We start from the raw sequence: 6,259 nt of genomic DNA on the forward strand, positions 1-6,259 counted from the left end.
TTTTTTTTTGCAGTTGAATCTATATTATAGTTTGGAGAAAAAGAGGAAGAAGAAAAAAAAAGGAACAGGCCACGCGCGCACGCGTACCGAGGAAACAACAAAAGGCCCCACAGAAGGAAAGCTGCGGCGAAAGAAAAGAAGAAAAATGTCCACTGTAGCAAATTATCAAGATCTACTCGCCACGCTGTCGCGAAAAAGCACCGTTCTCGATCAAGCAAGAGCGCCCTTCACACTCGACGAAACCCTCCCGTCGGTCTTGAGACAATCACAGCTCGGATCCTTCCAATTCTACTTTTCAATGCTTTGCCGTCGTCGATGATCCAACGCCAAGCAACATCCACCGACAACCTTCCTACGCGGCAACGAGCACAAAAAAAGACAAAAAAAAAAAAGAAAGAAAGGAAGAAAAACAAACAAGTCATTCTCTTTCGTGGGCATTGCTCGAACATTATACTTGCCTCGATGCATACCATGCAACAAAACAACGTCACCGACGTAAAACAGTTCAGTATCAGCAGTGATTTTTATACGCCAACATATGTCAACTCGTGCACATTTGTCGCGCGTTACACGAGGGAAACCCGAGAGGGTGATTGGTTCAATTTTGTCAATCGTGTACGTGCAAGAAGAAACGGTGTTTTATACATTTGTCCCCACGTTAAAAATTGAAGGTGCACGGCCGACGTCGTGCACGCAGAGAGATGTTTACAATAGTGAAAAAGAAAAAGAAGGGGGGCTGGAGGACGTAGGACAACGCGCCTGTGTCCTTCACCCCTGTCGTTTTGCCAACAACAACAACAACAGCAACTCATCGAGGTCACAGCACTTACTTGCTACTTCTTTACCGATAATAATAATAGTAATAATAGTGATATAAATGAATAGCGATAAGAGATATAGATAGAGTTTATATACCGGAAACACAACCTCGAAAGGGTAATTGACGTTTGCGCGTTACCGTTATACGAGACCTAGAAGAGTGAAGAGAGAGAGAGAGAGAGAGAGAGTGTAGTAGATTATTTTGGGCTTTAATATTAGTGTTTCGAGAGTTAGGCGTGTGACAGTTGAAAGTTTAGTAGTGATTCGTGTGAATTCGACCGCCGGTAGAAGTAATGGAAAGAAGAGACGTTGAGGAGGGAAAAAGAGAGAGAGAGAGATTCGTGGACGAGCTCGTTTGGCGGGCAAGGTTCGTTTCCGGTCGATCGACTGGTATCGATCAACCGCAACGATTCACCAATTTTTACCTCCCCCCGACTTTTCTTACGAAGCTTTTCTCTCTCGTTGGAAACGGGATGTGAACACGAATCGAGATCGAGATCGAGATGACAATGGGGAACGTGTAGGTATTTTTCAGGGCTGCTGAAAAATCGTGTAACCGTTTCGGGTCGAGAACGATCCCGGACCGAGTACGCGGCGGTAAACGAAGGCCTTATCTTATACAGTTTGGGCATTGTTGTTAATGCGTGACAGGTTCGTCAGGTGATATCCGTATAAGCAGATAATATATAACTGGTAAGCGTTTTCCTTTTTCTTTTTTTTTTTTTTTAAAGCGTGTGGTGAATACGCGCGTGAATCCGTGACTCGAGAAGAGGAACGAAAAAAGAAAAAAAAGTTGGTGAGAAAGAAGCTAGAGTGACTGCGCGCGCGAGAGAGAGAGAGAGAGAGAGAGAGAAAGAGAGGATTGCTTGATTCGTTAATTAGATAAACGGGAGAGGCATAATCTTTTAATTGGTAGAAGGGTGATCTTTATATACTAAATAGAATGAGTGTGAAAGAAGAGTGGGAGGGACAGGTTTAAGAGCGGAGACGCGTTGTTTTTTTTTTTCCCGTTTTTCTCGAAGGAGTCTTAATATATTGTCTATAATTAATCCTATTGTTGCCAATAATGGGCATTACGAAGAGAGGAGACCGCGCGAATTGTATAACTTATTCTCGACACTGCATTTACACTTACACCCACCCTCCAATCCCCCCCCCCGAACTCCCCCCCCCCCCGAAAAGACCTTGAATGCATATATAGTAAAACACGCATTATACATTATACACTTGTTGTACATAGATATATATATATTATATTATATATATATATATATGTAAAGCTTAAACTTATTAACGAAAAAAAAAAAAAAAAAGAATTTAGTCGATGTGTACCGGAATAGACACGAGAAAGAGAGAAAATACGATTTACTTATACGATTTATATACGAGAGAGAGAGAGAGAGAGAGAGAGAGAGAGTGAGTGAGAGAGAGAGAGAGAGACAGAGATGCAACCCGCAAATACCGGACGGCCGTTTTTTTTGTCGCGTGTGCGTGGAAAACGAGCGAATGCATTTTTTTTTCTTCTTTCTTTTTCTATCTTTTTTTCTTTCTTTCCTTCTTTGGAAACGAGCGCCACACTGAAAAATCGCCGCGACGCCGCGCGGTTTTTTTTTTTTTTATACGTATATATATATATATATATAAAAAAAAAGGGAAAAAAATCGACAGAAACACACACACACACACACACACGCACACACGCACACACATGAGTAACGTTCGACCGTCGTCGCTCTCGTCTCGGTAGACTTTCGTCGCAGAGAAACTTCAACGATTTTAAAAAGTCGCCTTTGCGCGGGTTTAAAAACATCGATCATCATCGTAGGATAGCGAAGAACCGATCCATCGTACGTATATATGTATGCGCGAAGTCGTCTGGTTCGATCCGCATGGAAATGTGCAGAAGCGCATCGTACACACACACGCACACACCCACACACACACTGCCCGACGCGAACGTTGCCGTCGTCGTCATCGTATATAAGAAAATAAGTGATCTTTTGCCGAAAGTGCGATAGAAACGAGATTACCAACGTTCCAACGAACGTAGAGTGTAACACGATCAGCCGTCGTCGAGATGCATCGATAACGGTGGGTTTTCCACATGGGAGGGTGAAAAAGAGCGCGGGAAGAGATGATCTCGTCGAACGACGCTGATCGGCAATAATATATATACATACGTACGTAATGAGCCACGACAGATCAGTCGTGAATGCCGTCACACTGCCAGCGAGACGAGAGAGCGGCCCGGCGAAACATAAAAACATGTACTTTCTCGCGATCGTTCATGAGCATCCGTCAACAAGGACGAATTTAAAACCCGTAGAAACTAGCCTTAGTTTTCTGACAATTGAACCGATCGAGGAAAGTCTTTCTCAATGAGAGACAGAGTGAGAGAGAGAGAGAGAGAGAGAGAGAGAGAGAGAGAGAGAGAGAGAGAGAGAGAGAAAGTGTGTGAGAGTTTGTTCTTTGAATCATTCGCTACCTCACCGAGTTTTCATCATTAATTAATTAAGAACGAAGACACGAACCTGGAAAAATAAAAGCGCATGGAAAACGTAGATTTGTACACACATACACATGCACACGTGGTTGTTGCGCGTTCTCCTTTTTTTTTTCTTTCTTTTTTTTTGTTATCGAGCAATTTTATTAGTTACGTTACCAAGATAGATAAAGGAACGTGTGTCTTTGTAATAAATATCGTTCGCGATATCAACCTGTAACAATCGCATAATTTGTTCCAACTTTCAGTTTTATTCTTCTTTGGTTCTTCTTTACCTTCCGTTGATTCGTTCGTGTTTCGCTTCTTTTCGTCGATCGTGGCTGAGCACGTTTCAGAACACACACATACACACGTTTCATTTTATTTTCTTCGTTCTTCTATTCGAGATTATACACACGTTTGCCACGTTGGTTTCGTGAATGTTATTTTGTTAACTTGTACGTTTTGTAACTTTTATATGTATATATATATATATTTATATATATACAGATATATAGATATAGTTGTTTTGTTTTCTTTGTTACAAAAAAGAGGACGCGTCCCTCCGTGTACGTGGCTCGGTGAGCGAAAAAACGCTAGTTGAGACACGCGATATCAGATTTCACCACTTTGTTACCGATCGAGTTTGTTGTGTGTATCGTTCGCGGAGGGGGAAAAAAAGCGCTTTTCTGGGTCGAGTCAAAGGCGTAGGCGTTCGATCGCGGGACCATATCGACTGATCAAATCGAGAAAAAAAGACTACGATTCTTGTGCAGTAGAACTTCGACCAATCGATAACCGGTTGTGACGAATTCCTTCCATCGATCGATCGATGATATTCGATTCGAATCGCTAATATAGAACTGTCCTAGCCCTAGGTGCTCGGAATCTCGGTGCTGGTCGAGTGTTTTTCTCGGTCGATACGTCGACTTGCGAAAAAAAAAAAAAGTGCAAAGCAACTTTTGCTGGAAACTGGAAGTCGCGAGATTGTTGAAACATATTGAGAGTGAGGAAAGTGGATAATGTGGACAATGAACGACGAATTTTCACTTATACCAATTACAGCTTGAAAATTGCACCGAATTCTTGGACAAGTTTTTAGACTCGATCGGTAGTAGTTGCCTGCTCGCGAACGGTGGAGAATATATTTCTTTTTTTCGAACGGAGGAGACACTCGACACGCATGACAGTGCCTGCAACAAACGCACGCGAACGACGAAACAAACGAGAAGAGCCGACGACAACGCAAACTGGAACGGGTGAAGAAGTAAAATTCAAATGTGTACAACCGAGGATAACGAATCATCAGTTCGACAGCGAAAAATAAGGACGACAGCTTTCGTTTTGTATACACACACACACACACACACACATATATATTATACACGTATATTCTAATATCGTAGAATATAGGGAATAAAACATGAAATTACGAAAAACGAAAGAAAGAAAGAGAAGAATTGGGAAATGGAAAGGAAGGGGAACCCTCGGCGAGAGAGAGAGAGAACAAAACATGTCCCAACTTCATTTTTTACCGAAACACTGGCGAAACTCGACGGAAGGAAAAAAAACGGGTAGTCTTACCTGCCTCTACGCATACTGCAACACACACACACCCACACGTACGCATACTGTATATACGTACATTATTATTATACGCCGAGGATGGTACACGGGGATCTTTGAAGCGATGGAAAAATGTGGTTGCGAAGGAACGAAAGATATTTGACACCGAGGGACGAGTGAGAGAGATGACATCCTACAGTACTTTTTTTGAACTTTCGTTGGATGGTTGCGCATTGTGGCGAGAAAAAATTGCGCAAAAACTGAGAACCGATCACAGAAAATAGAAAATAGAACGGCACCGACGCCGTTTCAATTTTTTTTTTTCCCCCCGTCGTTGCGATGCCCAATCGCGAGGGAAATCGAGATGCACGACGATCGAGATGATTTTCAGAGGCGACGACGAAACACAAGCGGAAAGAGAAACGTGTTACTCGCAAGTTTTTTTTTTTTATGAAAACGTGCTTGGGAAGAGGACAAAAATGAAATATTTTCTTGACGAGTATAATCAAACGAAAAATATATATAGAGGGCTGCGCATTGCCGACGGAGACAACCTCCGCGCCTGCATGTGTTTTTTTTTCTTTTGCTTCACACTTGCTATTTTGGGTATGATAATCATTTACTTTTTTTTTCTTTTATATTTTTCTTCGTTTTAATTTTTGCGCTAGCGCCCAGGGCCCGTCCGATCTTTTCCACCTCGATCTGCATGGTCGATTGACAGCGAAAATTATCAAACGAGCAATTTGAGAAGAGAAGGAGAGAGAGAGAGATTGACTTGTGAGAGACAGACGCAGACGAGGTGCGACAAACGCGAGCCCTGCAATTACGATAATATTCACCATAATTAATTCATTTTTTTTTATCTACTTTAGTTTATCTACTTTAATTGGTAACTATTTAAACAAAAAAAAAAAATTATATAATCACGTAAGGCTACTACTATTACTATTCTACTGCTACTACTACTACTACACTACTACTATTATTTACTATGTATTTTTGCGCGTCTTGAATGATTTCATGAATTTTTGTTTCGCTACTTTTGCGAATGCCGTGTACGACTGCATGAAAGGAGAAAGATAGAAAGAAAACTCGTTCTTTTTTTCTTGGTCCAAGGAACTCGTTCCAACAATGATAACAACATGTGCCTGTGCCTGATGATAAGAGTGTGCAGTTTTCACGAGGGACGTTTTTTCCGTTTACACTGGGTTTCGTTTTCTTTTTTTTTCATTTCACTATCTCAAACACTACAACGCAATATAATACAACACCCGTCGAAGCTTACGTATGTGTATGATTTTTCTGCATTCTTTTTTTTTTCCTTTCCTTTCTTTTTGGGTTTTTTAAATTCTGAAGGTGATTTTTCTTTTTTTTTTTTTTTTTTTTTTTTTT

At 41.3% G+C, this 6,259-nt stretch overlaps 1 long non-coding RNA gene across 1 annotated transcript in view; it reads left to right on the forward strand.

Annotated features, from left to right (window-relative positions):
• The first annotated feature begins 6 nt into the window (after positions 1 to 6).
• The window catches only part of LOC122536022, an 11,634-nt gene continuing 5,381 nt past the window's right edge, over positions 7 to 6,259 (forward strand). The window contains exons 1-2 of the long non-coding RNA XR_006308314.1: positions 7 to 2,235; positions 2,723 to 2,731. This is a non-coding gene — a long non-coding RNA (uncharacterized LOC122536022). The remainder of the gene's footprint in view (positions 2,236 to 2,722; positions 2,732 to 6,259) is intronic.

Source organism: Frieseomelitta varia, unplaced genomic scaffold (genome assembly GCF_011392965.1).
Source record: "Frieseomelitta varia isolate USP_RPSP 00005682 unplaced genomic scaffold, Fvar_1.2 scaffold_792, whole genome shotgun sequence".
Taxonomy (NCBI): Eukaryota; Metazoa; Arthropoda; class Insecta; order Hymenoptera; family Apidae; genus Frieseomelitta; species Frieseomelitta varia.